Consider the following 19,145-nt stretch of genomic DNA (forward strand, 5'->3'; position numbering starts at 1 on the left):
CAAGCCATCATTCAGCGTCACCATGATTATGCTGTGATGCACAGTCAATATCATCCGGTCTAATATTCATTTGCAAGAAGCAGCAAATCTCTAACAGAAGCTGAGATGGGGAAATGAAATGTGAGAAACAAGGACTGTGGTAAGTAAGGTGCTTTTATTGCAGAAAGAGTTTTCCTAAACAGCATTATGATATTTAGTCAGACTGTAGAAAAAATTATCAGGATTTTAATGGTCAAAACTGTTAAATAGTTAGCAGTAAGTTCCCCTACTATATACGGTGGAAAACTGTAATCGATAGTTCATGTAATTTTACGGTATATTATATATATATATATATATATATATATATATATATATATATATATATATATTTTTTTTTTTTTTTTTGGAAGTGAAATAGAATCTATAATTTACAGTGAAAGAAATGTAAATTGATGTTTACAGAATACCCTGCGTTGCATTTCAAATTTTATGTTTTTCTTTAAAATATCTCAGTTTCTTAGTTTTATCTTAGCAGTTACATCAAATGTTGTTACATTAATTTTTATTGTATATTTCAGTTTCATGCTTGTTTATGTGAATGACATTGTAGACCTATAGAGTAGTCAACATTTGAAGTGGATCAAAAAAGTTAATCAAGGTTGTCCTAAGACAAAAACAATATATTGGCCTTCTCAGCTTGTGGAAAAGCTGCTTGTGGTGAGCTTTGGTTCAGCGTGTTACTTTCCCATCACCACCTGCTTTTAATGGCTATTAGTGTATTACAAAGGTACAAAACAGATTTCACAACTTCAATAGGTTGGTATACAGTATTACTATTACATTATATCAGTTAATGAAATGTTTTTAACGGTAAATTTAAGTTAAATCCATAAACCCTAAAATGTTGCTACTGTAGTTTTCTGCACTAAAAATCTGACATACAGCTGCCGGGTTTTTTTTTTTTTTTTTCTTTTTTTTTTTTTTTTACCTGTAAATTGTATGGAATTTTGAAATATAATATATAGAATATTAGGACCCACTTTATATTAAGTGGCCTTAACTACTATGTACTTACATTTTAATTAATAATTTAGTACAATGTACTTATTGTGTACATACATGTTTTTGCATTGTACTTATATTTAAAAAATAACTACATGTAATTACATCTGTATTTAATTTCTGTAATTACATTTATAATTACACTGTTGACCCATACTTTACACCTTCACCCACCCTTAAACTTACCCATTTCTCCAACCCTCTCCCTAACCTTACCCCTATCCCACCTCAATAGCAGCAAAAGTGTTTTACAATACAATATGAAAACAATAAGTACATTGTACTTATTGTTTTATGTAAGTACATAGTAGTTAAGGCCACCTAATATAAAGTGGGACCGAATATTAAATAACATAATTTAAAATAATATATATTGCCCCCTTGATACTATTCCATCTCATCTCCTTCAAACCATTTCTCCTGCAGTTTTACCTGCACTCACTCACATCATTAACACATCCCTTCACACTGATGTTTTCCCCTCATCATTTAGACAGGCTCGTATAACCCCAATAATTAAGAAACTCACCCTCAACCCAACTCTTTCAGAGAACTACAGATCAGTTTCCCTTCTTCCTTTTATTGCAAAAACACTTGAAAGAGCTGTGTTCAAACAAGTCTCTGCATTTCTCACACAGAACCAATCTGGCTTCAGAAGTGGACATTCAACTGAGACTGTCTTGCTCTCAGTTGTTGAAGCTCTAAGACTGGCAAGAGCAGAATCCAAATCTTCAATACTTATTTTGCTTGATATGTCCGCTGCTTTTGACACTGTTAACCACAAGATCCTAATATCAACCCTACTGACAAAGGGCATCTCAGGAACTGCACCCCAGTGGTTTGAGTCTTACCTATCAGATAGGTCCATTAAAGAACCTTGGAAAGGTGAGGTGTCCAAGTTGCAACATCTAACTACTGGGGTGCCTCAGGGCTCAGTTCTTGGACCACTTCTCTTCTCTGTCTTTATGGTATCATTAGGTTCTGTCATTCAGAAACATGGCTTTTCATACCACTGCTATGCTGATGACACTCAACTCTACATCTCATTACATTCTGATGATCCGACGGTAGCTACTCGCATGTCAGCTTGTATAACAGACATTTCTTACTGGATGAAGAACCATCACCTTCAACTCAACCTTGCCAGGATAGATCTGTTTGTGGTTCCAGCAAACCCATCGTTCATCACAATTTCAACATCAATTTAGGCACATCAACCATAACTCATTTAAAAAACAGCCAGAAACCTTGGAGTTATGATTGATGATCAGCTAACTTTCTCAGACCACATTGCTAAAACTGTCCGGTCCTGCAGATTTTATTTAACATTAAGAAGATCGTGCCCTTTCTTTTGGAACATGCTGCACAACTCCTTCTTCAACCTCTTGTTCTGTCCAGGCTGGACTATTGCAATGCTCTCTTGGCAGGTCTTCCAGCCAGTTCTATCAAACCTTTACAATTAATGCAGATTGCATCAGCAAGATTAATTTTTAATGAGCTAAAAAGAATACACGTCACACCTCTGTTTATCAATTTGCACTGGCAACCAATAGCTGCTCTCGTAAAATTCAAGGCATTGATGTTTGCCTACAAAACCACCACTGGTTCTTCACCCCTTTACCTAAATTCATTACTTCAGACTTAAGTGCCCTCTAGAAGCTTACGTTCTGCAAGTGAACGTCACTTGATTGTGCCATCCCAAAGAAGCACAACGTCACTTTGACCTGCCCAACTCAATCCAAACCATCTTCAAGGGTAGCCTTAAAACACAACTTTTCCATCTTAATTTGACCCTCAAACTTTAGCACTCTCTATTTTAATTCTGTTCTAAAAAAAATGCTAATAATCTAATTACCTTTCTAATCTCTTTGTATTCTATCTGTATTTTTTTAATTATACAATTATAAAAAAAATAAAAAAGACCTCCAACACTAGCTTGCTCTATTCTTTTTCTATTCTATCTGTTTTCTTTTTGTTTATTATATTATTTAAAACCTCTTGCTATGTGTACTGTGTTAAAGCTAACTGAGACATGTTATAGCACTTATGTATCATTGCTCTTTTGTTGTTTTTGATTGCTTCCAATGTCCTCATTTGAAAGTTGCTTTGGATAAAAGCGTTTGCTAAATGACTAAATGTTAAAGTAAATATAAAATATTTGAGTGTGAATTGAATGTAATGTTTTAGATACTTAATTGCATGTTTACAATTAAATGAAAAGCTTAAATATAAAAACTTTATATTTATAATAAAAGCAGTAGGACTTCAGTGCATCTTTATATGTAATTTCCTAATTACTTTATATTTGATATAAGTATATATTACTCCCAATTACTTCTACAGTTTAGTAAATTCAAAGTAAATGTATTATAACTGTGGTTAAATAATTCTGAAGACTGTATCAATATGTGTATTGTAATAGATATACTTCTTGAAGTGTTACAAAGTGGGCTCTTTGAAAAGCAAATGAAGCACTCATCTGTACTTTATACAAATCTTTATTTGAACAGTTGTGGAGTATGAAAGGAACAGTATGTTCACAGCCAACATTTTCACATGAAAAATCATCATTGAAAAAATATCATTTATGACTGTTTCGATTTGATACCTCCTCAAACATATTAAATCTACAAATGGAAATAAAGACTATTGCTGTGGCCTGCTGGGAATGACAATGAAATGGAAGAAATGTGACATTTCTGCACTGTATTGCTGTAATTCGTGCCATTAGGTGATGGTTCAGAATGAGTTTACATGTATTCTGTTTGCTCATTTGTGTTTGGCTTTGGCTGAAAGGTTTGAAAATGTTGTTTGTTTCTGTGACTTTCCATAGACTTTTATGATATTTTTATCCCCTAACTCTAAAACCTAACCCTTACAGAAAAACTGTTATACTTTCAGATAAACATCACTGAAGATAACAATTAAACATCATCGCTGGACAATCCTCACAGTGTCAAAAATTTCAGGTTTTACTATCCTTGAGGGGACATTTGGTCCTAACAATTTACCATAAACAAGAACACACACACACACACACACACACACACACACGTTTGTTTTTGTGTAAAGTGTGTTCATCCCATAGGTGTAATGGTTTTTATACTGTACAAACTGTATATTCTATTGCCCTTCACCAACCCTACACCTAAACCTAACCCTCACAGGAAACATTGTGCATTTTTACTTTCTCAAAAAAACTCATTCTGTATGATTTATAAGTGTTTTGAGAAATGGGGACATGGGTTATGTCCTCATAAGTCACCCTCTCCTTGTAATACCTGTGTCATACCCATGTCATTATACAAAGTTGTGTCCTGATATGTCACAAAAACATGCTGACACACACAAACACACACACACTCATAAAGGTGCATTTGGCCGTAGATGTGAAAATGAGAGGGGCTTGGTGATAGGAACACAATGTTTCTGTGAGAACATTATGTCTTATCTTCAAGACCTCACAGTCTGGAGGATCACACATACTGACGGTCACAGAGACAATTTGAGAACATTTTTAACACTAATATATCGAGATCCCAAAAGTATTTCAACTGCTGCACAAAAAGAGAGACTAATAATGACATATTCAGCTGACAGGAAAATGTTATATTATTTTTTAATCAACCTGAAATAAAGAATATTTTATTTTATTCATGATTCATATCTCATTAAGTTACTCGTTAACGCTGATTCCTGAGCACACAATACCTTTCATCCTTTTTCCCTCAGAGAGTTTTACAGTAAAATTATAGCAACATATGCTGAAAAATAATTTGCAATGTTATACTTGTACTGTAAGTAACTCAGTAAAGAGTTTAATTGTTGTGCCTCTGAATAATTAAAGGCATGTGTTTGCTTGGAGAATCAGTGTCTTTCAGAAGTGGACTGGATTCAGCGCTCCAGACAGGACTGACAGCTGCGTTCAGTTGCACTGTGAATACCGTCTGCACTCCAAACTGGGAAATGAGGAGACCAGAGGGGAAGAGAATGATGAAAACAGTTATTTTAATAAACCTGGCCTACCTTTACTCCTCTGGTGATATGTACACATAACCTTGTTTATCAAAGCAACTGTTTGAAGCGTCTATCTTTTTTTCTCTTTCATTTTTGCAATACCTGCAGCCTCGAGTGGCTCACTCATTCACTTTGTTGTTTGGCGTGTTTTCTTACTTTTTCCTCCTTTCTCTCTCTCCCTCCCTTCTCTTGCTCTTTTGTAGTGCAGGCTTGAATTTTGGGTTTAGCTGGAAAGAGACGCAGTGATCCCGTCAACATCTCTCGCACCTGAACGCATTGTGTACTGTGAATGTGCATTATAAAGCTGTTAACATTTAATGACTGCAGGAGGTGCTGCAGGGGGGCTAAGGAGGTCATTACCTCTGACCCTGAGACCTCAGCTGTGCAATATTACAAACATGCACACCTACGATTCTGTCAACATTTTGTTTTCTCTTTCTGGTCAATTTGTACAACCTTTATTAAGATGATAAACAAGGGTATACAGATAGACAGCAAGAAAATAACTGTGATGTTGCCTCTGCAACTAATAGGTGCAAACATTACTAATCCCAATTCAGCATGGAAATAATTCAATCACAAATAAGTATGTGCATAATATAATGAGCAAGCAATCAAACTTTGAATTTGATGTGATGATACTGTACAGTAAGTAAAAAATGTATAGGTTGAAGGCTCGTCTTTAGTTCTTTAACACTTCAATTAAACTTAATTTAATTCAAGTTTATTTGTATAGTGCTTTTTAAAATACAAATCATTACAAAGCAACTTCACAGAAAATTAAGTTTCTACAATATTTAGTAGTAGCTTATAAGTGGTGACTGTCAGTTTGTGCACGTTTGACAGGATTTTTCAGAAAAAATTAATACAAGACGTAGTCAGCCAGATAGTGAACACTATTAACAGCAATTATTATATGATGCAGTCACACTTGTAGCAATATATGTTAGTTCTGTTTGTTGATTCAGGGTTAGCATCATCTGGGGTCCTCTGAGGGGTCAGCATAATCTCTTCTCAGGTGTTCTGGATCCACACTGGAGCTTGTGTAAATCTGTAATGTTCGGGAACACAGGAGACGAGAGATCCAACAGTAGTGTGAGTTTTATTGGGTAATCCAAAATCAAAATCAAAAAACAGGCAAAAGGTCATAACCATAAACATCCATCCAAAAACAAAACAAACAGGAAACAGGAAATAAAAAACTAGAACCACAAGGGAACGCTAGGAAACTAGGTGACGTAAAGTAAGGACTCCATGAAACAAACAGAAACAGACCAAAAATAGTTTAAATAGGCAGGGTAATGACTATGAAGTGAAGACACCTTTTGCAATTACTGTGATGAAGCGACAAGGCCTTGTGGGAATTGTAGTGCCTGTGGTGAGGTGCCTATGGGGAAGTGAGACCACTAGTGGAGACCCAGGGAAACACAGAACAGACACCGTGACATTACTCCCTCTTCTACGGAACAGCTACCAGATGCTCCACCCGAACATAAGAACAACCCAAGGAACACAGAGACCAGGAGGGAGGTGGACCAGCGGAGGACCAGGGGGAGGGACGGAGGGCCAGGTAATAGAGGGTAACAGAGACAGGAAGTGCAAAAAACAAAAACAAGGAAACCAGGAGGGAAGAGGACCGACAGAGGACAAGGGGGAGGGACGGAGGGCCAGATCCACAGAAGGAAACAGATAAAAAAAGAAAGAAAGAAAGAAACAAGAAAGTTTGGGGCCCAGGGCCGAGCCGACAGGGCAGGTATCCCGGGTGGATCAGGTGGAATTGGAGCCATGCGGTCGAGACAGAAACCCACCTGGGCAGCGCAGAAGACCACCTCATCCGTGCGGTCAAGACAGAAGGCCACCAGGGCGGAGCAGAAGACCACCACATCCAAGCGGTCGATACAGAAGCCCACCAGGGCAAAGTCAAATACACTGATGACTTGACTTTGCCCATGAAGAACACTGGTGGCGTGACTTTGCCCATGAAGAACACTGGTGACTTGACTTTGCCCTTGAAGATCACCGGTGACTTCACTTGACTCCTGAGGTCTAACTGTGGTAGTGCTTAACTCATGACTGTCAACGGTGACTTGACCCGACTCTGGAGTGTCAACTGTGACCTAACCCGACTCTGGAGTGTCAACGGTGACCTGACCATACTCTGGACTGTCAACGGTGACCTGACCAGACTCTGGACTGTCAATGGTGACCTGACTCGACTCTGGACTGTCAACGGGAACCTGACTCGACTCTGGAGGTTCAACGGGAACCTGACTCGACTCTGGAGGGTCAAGTGTGTCTGTCATCTTGTGCAGAGGCGCTGGACAGGCGGCCATCTTGTGCCATGGCTCTGGGCCGGTGGCCATCTTGTGCAGTGGCGCTGGGCCAGCAGACAACTTGTGCTGTGGCGCTGGGCTGACGGCCACCATGTGCTGTGGCGTTGGGCTTGCTGCCATCTTGCGCAGTGGTGCTGGGCTAGCGGCCATCTTGTGCTGTGGCACTAGTGCGGCCATCTTGCGCCGTGGTGCTGGGCTGGTGACCACCTTGTGCTGTGGCGCTGGGCTGGCGACCACTTTGTGCTGTGGCGCTGGTCTGGCGGCCATATTGTGCAGTGGTGCTGGGCTGGCAGTCCTCCTGTCTGTAGACCCCGGTCTAAAGTCGGCGATCCCACCGGAAGAGACAGGTGTGGCTGGGGTATCCCACGGAGACCGATGTTGTAGGTACAAAATAAACCCCCAAAAATCAAAGGCATCCAGCTGATCCATTTCCCTTTCTGGCACAGGGTTGTCCAGACCAGCATTGAAAAGGTCTTTCAGGGCTGCATCATTATATCCCATTCCACCCGCCAGGGTACAGAACACTCGTGCCACACCACTAGGGCTGTGCAAAAAAATCGAATGCGATTTTCATGCGCATGTCATCAGTAAAGATGCTCCTGTAATTAGAAATATATCTCCAGCACGTGCGTTCAGATCAGGGTTGTCAGGTTTTCACAACAAATCCTGCCCAGTTGCTTCTCAAAACTAGTCCAAAACTAGCCCAATCGCGTTTCCGGGAGGTTCCCCGATAAAAATTGCTTCCTGGGGTAAAAATTAAATTTTTTTGGAAGGGTTGCCCTGGTAAAATTAGCATTTTAGGGGCTAAATATCACGTTATTGGTATTGGGGTTGCTTCAAACCACGGACATGAAAAACAATCGCAGACTTGGCAACACTGGTTCAGGTGGAGCGGCAGTTACTACACAGAGCCGTAGTCTACCGACAACTAACACAAAATCGCTTTAAAAATCGACAAAGAATCGCCTCCGATTTTAACATCGATTTTGTATAGATTGTCAGTGAATTACGGCTTGGTGTAGTAAATGCCAACCTGTGTTGCCAAGTCTATGGTTGTTTTTCATGTCCGCTGGTCAAAGTGACCCCAATACAAATAATGTGATATTTAGCCCCTAAAATGTGAATTTTACCAAGGCAACCCTGGTAAAAACTTTTATATTTTAACCCCGGGAAGCAATTTTTTATTGGGGAACCTTCTGGAAGAGCGATTGGGCTAGTTTTGGACTAGTTTCGAGAAGCAGCTGGGCAGGATTTGTTGTGTGTGTGTGTGTGTGTGTGTGTGTGTGTGTGTGTGTGTGTGTGCATTTCGGATGGGTTAAATGCAGAGCACAAATTCTGAGTATGGATCACCATACTTGGCTGAATGTCACTTCACAAGAAAGTAAGGACTCCATGAAACAAACAGAAACAGACCTGTTTAAATAGGCAGGGTAATGACTATGAAGTGAAGACACCTGAGTGCAATTAACATGAGTGCAATTACTGTGATGCCTTGTGGGAATTGTAGTGCCTGCGGTGAGGTGCCTATGGGGAAGTGAGACCACTAGTGGAGACCCAGGGAATGACAGAACAGACACTGTGACAAAATCCTAGTTACGTTTTTAATCTAGATGTAAACAGAGAGAGTGTGTCTGAACCACAGACAATAGTCCAGTCTAGTAGTAGTAGTAGCCCTTTATTGTCACTAGTCACAAGTACCAGCGAAATTAGGCATCAACCTGTCCATACATACGCAACATCCATAGAATGGAGTAGACAGAACAGGAAGACAGGGAATTGAGGAAGAAATACAGCATAACATTAGGAAAGTGAGGTGAAAAAAAACAACACCCATACTATGCTCCTTCTGGGACTACAGTATGGGAACATGAAAAAACACCTCAACAACAAAAGAACATTATCACCATAAACACACAACTTTGCAACTGGGGGCGAAAATTGGGGGGGTCGAAGTAATCCAGTGCAGGCAGTAGCCGTCCCAACCTGCAGCTAGAAAGCGCTGGTCTCAGACCCGCTTGACAGAGTGGCGGTACAAAGCGGCAAAGGCGAGGGATGGGGGTGGGGAGGTGAGTGTATATCTGTATATGTGTAAGAGTTTGTGTATTTGTAGGCCTGGAGAGTTGCAATACTATCTAGATTCCTCAGTCCGCAGAATATACAGCATCACAGCAAGTTGCCATGGAGACAGCCTTGTTCAGGTCCTAGACAGAGTCAACAACAATCAGCAGGTGTCTTGTGGGAAATGGGTTGAGGAACGCAGAGCGTCTCATTGCCATGCTTTCCAAGGGGAAAATTTGTTATCCAGCCAAGGCCAAGCTGGGAGTGGAGCCGAAAGAAGATAAGATACCAGTTGTTTTGGTCTAGTAGCCGCATTCCAATTTAACGGTCACTATGATTGTCTTTTTTGGTCTCCAAATCCTCCAATTTCCTTTCCAAAGCCGTGAGTTTCTCCGTGATGTTATCCATATTGCGGTTAATAGTCTCAGTCTCAATGCTGACCGCTCTGCCCACTGCTTCAATCATGACGGGCAGCCTTGTGAGGCTTTGGACAGCTGTTCCCGTCTTCTGAATTTTCCGATAACCCAGGGCAAAGCCTAATCCAATCAGCAGAAGACCTTTTATCATGGTTCCGAATAGGTAGATGTCTTCAATGTCCTCCACAGAAAGAGCCGCCAGACACACGACCCGTCATCTCTCCCACGCGTCCATCGTATAGCCAGCTGCGAACTTTCCAGCAGGGCAGTCAAGTTCCCCCTAACCCAAGCTCCTCATCGAGAAGATGGTGTCAATTGCGTTGAGAGACCAATTTATCAAATCCATTTTTCAGTTTAGGAAAGCAGTGCAGAGAGAGTCTCTCAAAGTAGACGAGACAAGAGACAGGCGAAGCAGGCAAGGCAGGGGAGCAGAGGAAAGAAATGCGAAGAAAAAACTTCCCTTTCACTCAGCGTTTGTGATTGGAGCACGACAGGAGGATTGTGTTTGAGGCTCTATGTCAAGATGAAACGGGCAGGATTCAGTAGCAGGTTTACACTGAGCTTTATTGAAAGCAGATAAGACAAAGCAGAAGAGTATCGTTCCACAGTTTAGCTCGTTTGACAGCCGAGACCCAGAGAAATGAGAGCTGGAATCTTCTATGATTACTGCATTCATGAGAACAAGAGACAGAGCAAAACAGCAAAAGACACTGAAGCCTGAAGACAAAACAAGACAAGGTGAGTACGCAGACCAGCTCGAGCTTTTGGTAAGAGTTACAACAGTCTGGCAATGAACAGAGAAACACAAGGAATTATAAAGGGAAAAAATTAGAAGAGCATTGAGAACAGGTGGCAAACAATTAAGGTTAACAACGGAGAAACAAGGAGGGCGGGCAAAACTCAAATCAAACAGGTGGACACAGAGAGCTTTCAAACCATATAACACACACTCACAACCCCAAAAGGCAGGTGATTAGCCCCAAACCCTGACACTCTAGTCAACAGACAACTGGTTTCGGGTGCAGGAAGGGGCACTTTTACTGTTTTAAAAAGTAAGAAGTACTGCACAACAGTTAATGTGCTGGTCATGACCTAATTAGAACAAAGTAGATGAATATCAGAACCACAAGATGGCGTAGCGTTCGGACGCAGTGGCTACTCCGGGTCCCAAAAACTATGTTTTTATGTCTGTTACACTCAGAAACACATTTATGATCGACAGAGCCTTTTGAAAATCAGCAATGTAGCTATACAAACATCAGCTTTCACCGGTGACTATTGACAGGCCTCTGTCTGCTGCTGAAGCCGAACCCCGAGACAACAGATTTGCCTTCTGACGCTACCCACACAAAACGACAGAAGCGCGGAAAGCGTGGAGCCACACAAGCTAGGCTAAGGGCTAACCCCACAAGACCAGCAATTCTCTCAAACCTTGGCTGTCTAAAAATAAACTTTACTTAATTCAACTTGGTCTACACAGAGACAAGGGCTGTTGTGTTTGTTTTCACTGAAACATGGATAAACGACAGTATATCAGACTCTGCTGTGGTGTAACAATGCTGTGGTAGTGACAAAACACTGTTCATGGCTGGTGAAGTTTATCTTTGTGAAGTGTTGACCATTCTATCTGCCACGAGAGTTCATGGGCATTGTTATTTTCACAGTTTACATCCCAACTTGTGCTTATGCATAGGACATGCTTCGTGAGCTGTACAGCACCATCAGCGGACAACAAACAAAAAACCCTGACCGCTTTTTCATAATAGAGAAATAATAGTTGACTTCAACTATGAAAACCTAAATATAGTTTTGCCAAAGTTCTACCAACATGTGAACTTTGCAACGAGGGGTACTCAGATAACATCTCTGTTATGCTAATTCCAGCATACAGACAATTTCTGAAACTCGCTAAACCAATTCAAAAACTCATCACAATTTGGTCAGATGAAGCAACATCAACATTACAGGACTGCTTTCAGTTCACAGACTGAAACATTTTTAAAGAGGCATCCACCCTGCAGGAGTACCCTAGCCACGTTTTCACTCTCTGGCCAAAAGTGGGCCTGCTAGTGATAGTACGTTTCCACTGCCACCTCCTGTGTTTGATCGTGGCCCGTCGGTGCTTCCTCTAGGCCAATGGCCTGGGTTTTTTGGCCCGACGAAAACCTTGGACCAAAGCGGGTCAGCTGGGGAAAGAAGAGTGATTATGAATAAAGGATGCAGATCATTTCAGAAAGCTTACAGCTATAACACCAGCATTAAACACTTTAAAAAAAAAATTGAGCTCATTATGGTCAGTGTGTAGCAAGGTAAGCAGGGGAAGGGGAGGGGTGATTGGGGAACAACCAGAGCCGGACAGTAACAGAGTACATTTAGAGTACAGTACTTAAGTACAATTTTGAGGGATCTTTACTTTACTGGGGTATCATTTTTGGGGAGTACTAATGACTTTAATCAAGTACATTTGAGAGGCAAATATTGTACTCTTTACTCTGCTACATTTCTATCCATAACCGTAAGTACCCGTTACTTCTTCGGCCCCGTCCACACGGAGACGGAGCTTACCCCAATCCGATCTTTTTTTCCCTCATCTAAAGAAATTTCTGCGTCCACACGAAACCACAAAACATTGCAGTATACATGCCAGACTAGCATGTGGCACAGTAATTCTGCCACAGTGATACACATAAAAAGGAGAAGAAGACATGGACTTGCCCATAAACCTTGCTCGTGGTACACAAACGAACATGGAACAATACATTTATTAATCCGTGTTAATGTTAGTTAATAAAAAATACAATCGTTCAGTGTTTGTTCATGTTGTTGTTGCTGTTACGTGACTTACGTTAGTGGTGTTTGACTAGGGGCAAGACGTGGGCTGATGACATCATATTTTCAGGGATTCGCCATCCAGATGGAAACAAAAAGGTGGCATTTTCAAATTTATCCACTCTGGGACCCGGTTTCAAAAAACATCGGTTTCACTCTTCCAAAACACCCGATCCATGTAGTCAAAAACGCCTATCCTCTAAAAAAATTTGTGCAACGAAAAAAAGGAAAAAAGAAAAATCTCGGAAACCCTCTCAAACGTGATTGGATAGTGCAGGCGCCTCTGATTGGGAAAGCATATCAGCAATCACATTCAGCTTTCCGCCAAAGATTTCATGATATTTGATTGAATTGAAGTACACTACACAGAGTTGTACACACAGTAGTACCGAGTTGTCACACATAGATTGTGTATGTGGGAATGGTGTTATTCAGCTGAAAGTTTTTTCTCCTGCCTTTGCCTGTATGTCGGTGTGAGAGGAAGGTGCTTAAAACTGTAACTCAAAGGAGCTGAATTTTATGTTTCCTTCTTTGTACGCTGACCTAAACACATCTGATTAGCTGATTTTCATTAATCATTATTATTTTCTCTTCTATGCTGCGTATATAACACTGTCATGTTCAGAGGTGTGTCAGAACATTGATATATTGCCTGCTTTGCTGGCGATGGCGGCGCGTCCACACGCAGCGGCTTCTCTCTGTCCCGACAGAACGGTGTTTTCGTGTTTTTTTGTCTTGTGAGTCACAGTGTTTTTTTACGTTGTCGTCGCGTCTACCTGTCTGTAAGCGCAAATACAGTCACGAGTTTCTGCTCGATGTCGGCAGGACCGCATTTTTACAGTTAAACTCACAGTTGCGGGATCTCAATCTGCTACGGAGGCCTTCACCATCACCGTCCCCCACTACTGCATCTCGCCTGCAGCGGAGGCACCACAAGTGGCACGAGAGGAAGCAGAAGCGGGGTAAGCTTGGAGGTATCCGGGCTAGGCTAACGGCTAACTCACACAAGCCATCTATCCCCACCATCGTACTGGCTAACGTACGCTCGTTGGACAATAAACTGGACTTCATTCGATTACTACGCTGAACTCAGAGGACTGTAAGAGACTGTTGTGTTTTTGTGTTCACGAAAACATGGCTCAGCAACAGCGTTCCAGACTGCACTATTCAGCTCGACCAGCTGACGTGCTATCGAGCGGACAGAAATCTCGGCGGGCTTTGTGTTTACATCAATGACGAGTGGTGCCGCGATACTGTTGTGATCTGCAAACACTGCTCACCCCTGGTGGAGTTTATGATTATTAAGTGCCGGCCATTCTATCTGCCGAGGAAATATACTGCTATACTGCTCATTTTGGTGTACATTCCCCCGTTCAACATTATCAGCAGCAGGAATGAAGCACTAAATGAACTGTACCAGCACATCAGTGAGCAGCAGACAGCACACCCCGATGCTTTTCTCATCATAGCTGGGGATTTCAATCATGCTGATCTTAAGAGTGTGTTTCCAAAAATACACCAGCACATCAACTTTCCAACATGAGGTAATAACATTTTGGACTTTATTTACACCACACAGAGAGGAGCTTACAAATACCTCCCCCTCCCCCTCCTTGGAGCCTCAGACCACATCACTGTTATGCTAATGCCTGCATACAGACCGCTCATTAAAGTGGCCAAACCAGTTTACAAACAGATTTAAAGTGTGGCCAAAAGGATCATCAGAGGTTCTTCAGGACTGCTTCAACACAACTGACTGGGACATGTTTAAACAGGCTGCCACATGCAATAACACCACTGACCTCCAGGAGTACTCAGAGACTGTCACTGCCTACATCAACAAGTGTATTGATGATGTAACGGTCACAAAAACCATCACTTTCCGGGCCAACCAGAAGCCATGGATGACGGGGGAGGTCTACAGACTCCTGAAGACACAGAACGCTGCCTTTAGAGCAGGCGATGAGGTGGGCCTGAGAACAGCTATGCCCAACCTGTCCCATGGCATCAGAGAGGCTAAGAAACAACACTCCAGGAGGATAGCTCATCAATTCAGCGACAGCAGAGACACTAGGAACCTGTGGCAGGGGATACAGTCCATTACGGACTACAAGCCCCCACCACGGACCTGTGACAACAACATCTCTCTGCTGAACGAGTTGAACACCTTCTTCGCTCGCTTTGAGCAACAAAACAGCACCACTGCACAGAAGACTCCACCTCCTCCCGATGACCAGGTGATGACGCTGACCCCAGACAGCGCGAGGAGATCCTTCATTAGGATCAATGCCCGCAAAGCTCCGGGTCCTGACAACATCCCTGGGCTTGTATTGAAAGACTGTGCAGCAGAACTCACTGATGTCTTCACAGACATTTTCAACATCTCACTGAGTCAGGCTGTTGTTCCCACATGTTTCAAAACTGCCACCATCATTCCAGTTCCGAAGAAGCCATCTCCATCCTGCTTCAATGACTACCGTCCTGTTGCACTTACCCCCATCCTCATGAAGTGCTTTGAACGGCTAGTCATGCATCACATCAAGTCTGCGCTCCCTCCCTCCCTCCCTCCCTGGACCCATTCCAGTTTGCATATCGGTCCAACCGGTCGACCGATGATGCCATCGCCACTGCCGTCCACTCAGCACTCACCCATCTGGACAAAAAGGACTCATATGTCAGAATGCTGTTCATAGACTTCAGTTCATATGAAGGTAAAATGACGTCATAAAGATTTGCATACTCAGGGTAATATTTGCGGAAGTGTACATAAGACTGTAAGCGTAAATTAAATTTGCATGCGCAAGAGAAGCTTTGTAAAGTTGTAAATCGCATTTCAAGCGTAATAAAAAATGATTTGCAGCATTTTACTGTTACTTGTAAGTGTAATTCATGTATTGTGAAACTGCAGCTTCATGCTAAAGCAAAATAAATATGATCTACATGCTTCTGACTTCCATTTTTCCGCGCTTACACTTTTGGCACGTTTCTTTCGCCAAAAGACAGTCAAAAGCACTGCAAGCCTGTGAACGGTGATTTGCAAGCGAAAACAACAGTTTAAAGAACTGCAAAACAGATTGACTGCATAGAACCAGTCTGTAAGTGTAAAAAAACAAACTGTTGCAAATGTCTAAATGAGCTGTTGTGCATGTGGGGCAAAAATTTCCCGAAATAATCCGATATGTACAGCTCCGTCTTTCTTTTCTTTGCGCTTACAATTTTGGCACGATTCTCTCACTAACTTAGATTTGCAAGCGTGAGGGGGAGGGCGGGGCCACCTTCCTCTTGTAGCCAATCAAATGAGCCTCTCGCTGACTCTTCATTTACTTTTATCTGATTGGTTCAATAAACACATCATACGCCTAGACCAAGACATTAACCAAGACATTCATCTTCATTTAGTTCAAAATAGTTCTTGCTGCAGGAATGGCACTTTTAACGTACACATACAGTAAAATAAATAAATAAAAATAACAACTTAATTAAAACATGATATTTTATAAGTTGTGTACCATTAGGCTATGTGTTCATACTGAATTTGAGGCTGTGTAGTTTCCTTCTCTTCCTCAACAGGCTATATGAAATATTAGTTTATTGTAATATTATATTGTTATGGATTATACTTGAAAGTCTAGTATCTGCACTAGCCTAATACATGTATAATTGTACGTATCTACTGATCCATTTTTTTTACACAAATTTGGTTCAATAATAATTGTACCAACAGAAATAATGTTTTATTTAACATGTTGTAATAAAAGGGGATTTTACAAAATATTACTAAAATATTTATTTAAATATTTATTTTTTAACTTGTACACCATTTATCATGTGTAATACTATCGTGGTTTAGCTCTCTCTATATATAAATATATGGCTGTGTGTTCCCTATAATGGCTGGAAACTTTGGATTCCCACATAATTAGTTACTTGAATTTGGATATATATTTAGACATTATTTAAGACATATTTATCAAAGTTTTTGCATTAGACAAATCTGGACACAAAGCATTTTGTTAATCATTTTTGCTTCATATAGCTTGATCAGTCACATGAAAGTAATCAGTGTTAAATACCATAAACAGAAACATGGTCTGAAAAATTGACAAATTCATATTCAAGTAGCTTTATTGGCATGGTAAAAAGGTTTTACAAAGTATAGCACTCTGATATCATAGTGTTGAGCATTGTCACATAACATCATTTTGATTATAAAGTTTAACATCAGCTCAGCGGTGTAAGCAGATTATGAAAGTTCAATGTAAAGCCAAATCAAATAATGTTAAAACTAGCTCACAATTATGAACACAGCTTATGAAAGGAGCATGTTTTTAATTAAGTTGTTATTTTTATTTATTTATTTTACTGTATGTGTACGTTAAAAGTACCATTCCTGCAGCAAGAACTATTTTGAACTAAATGAAGATGAATGTCTTGGTTAATGTCTTGGTCTAGGCGTATGATGTGTTTATTGAACCAATCAGATAAGAGTAAATGAAGAGTCAGCGAGAGGCTCATTTGATTGGCTACAAGAGGAAGGTGGCCCCGCCCTCCCCCTCACGCTTGCAAATCTAAGTTAGTGAGAGAATCGTGCCAAAATTGTAAGCGCAAAGAAAAGAAAGACGGAGCTGTACATATCGGATTATTTCGGGAAATTTTTGCCCCACATGCACAACAGCTCATTTAGACATTTGCAACAGTTTGTTTTTTTACACTTACAGACTGGTTCTATGCAGTCAATCTGTTTTGCAGTTCTTTAAACTGTTGTTTTCGCTTGCAAATCACCGTTCACAGGCTTGCAGTGCTTTTGACTGTCTTTTGGCGAAAGAAACGTGCCAAAAGTGTAAGCGCGGAAAAATGGAAGTCAGAAGCATGCAGATCATATTTATTTTGCTTTAGCATGAAGCTGCAGTTTCACAATACATGAATTACACTTACAAGTAACAGTAAAATGCTGCAAATCATTTTTTATTACGCTTGAAACGCGATTTACACCTTTACAAAGCTTCTCTTGCGCATGCAAATTTAATTTACTATGTACACTTCCGCAAATATTACCCTACGTATGCAAATCTTTATGACGTCATTTTACCTTCATAGCGATGTAAAAGACTATGCACGCTGGGCATTAACATTAAACATGGTAAATATAACCGCTTGAAGAAATCAGACGTCAGCTTCTTATTCTCTATCACAATCGTGTAATTATTTAGTAGGCTAACTTATATTATCTGTCACAAGCCTCGTCTGGAGAGTTTAGCTCCACGTAGCCTATCATAAAAATATAATAATGTTTTTGTTCGGGAGCCTTTATAAAAACATAAAAATATTATCATTCATTCTTATAATGTGACGTATAGGCTACTGTGACTACAAATAAACAGAAACAGACTCGACTGAATAAGCAGGCTATTTTCATAAGCGTTAAAAATAAATAAATAAAATAGAAAGTGTATTTATGTGTGATTAATTTTGAGTCTTGATAAATTAAATCAATATGATCAATGTATCACGTATTCTATAGTTAAAACATCTTTGTTTTTGAATTTGAATATATAACAAAGCATGCAAACAAACGGCGGCTTTTATCATGTTGGTTTTGTGATCGCACATGTTCCAGTGACTTATTTCTTAGTTTTCTGATAACTTCTCTTTGATGGTGAAATAATGAGGTTGCATGACGTTGTTCTGAGAGGCGTGTAAAGGGCGTGTTTTAGTGACGTGCAGCGGTGCTTCAAGCTCCACTGTGGAAACCCTCCGCTACTCTGGCCTCGGTGCTACTGGCCCGGGGCTATGAACTACAACAACTTCGGGTTCAAGTCGAGCAGCTTCAGTTGGAGAATCAGAGACCGTCAGTGCACAGGCCAAGTGGGGACGTTGGGGAGGGACAAGCTAGTGGGAAAGATCCTGTATCCTCTCGTAGGGAGCAAGCCGTTTACCTCCCTAGAGAACGCAAATGTCCAAAATTTTCTGGATCCTTGGTGGTTGTGGCACTGTTGGTGGAGGAATGGATAGAAGAAGCACAGAGTTGCATTAGTTTAAGGTATATGTCTGAATTGGATAAGGCTTTATTCCTTTTGGACCACCTAGAAGGGGAGGCACAAAATGAGATTAAATATCTGCCTCCGAGAGTGATGGAGAATTCTGAACAAATTTCTGGGACAACCCAGTAGAGGAAAACAAGTACACCCTTCCCCTCATACTTGTGAGGTTCAGGTTACTCCTAATTGTGAGCTTCATTGTGTCCAGCTGTCTTTAGAGCCGACGGAACTTAAGAATATGGTTCTTAAACAACAAGCACAATTGGATTTATTGGTAAAACACTTGGCCCCTGCTACTGGTAAACCTCCAGTTAAGGATAATCATTTTAAACGAGCATATGATGGTCGGCCAATTTGCATTAGATGCAACTTGCCTGGACATATAGCCAGGTATTGTGAAACTGTCCAGG

Source organism: Carassius gibelio, chromosome B25 (assembly GCF_023724105.1).
Source record: "Carassius gibelio isolate Cgi1373 ecotype wild population from Czech Republic chromosome B25, carGib1.2-hapl.c, whole genome shotgun sequence".
NCBI classification, from domain to species: Eukaryota; Metazoa; Chordata; class Actinopteri; order Cypriniformes; family Cyprinidae; genus Carassius; species Carassius gibelio.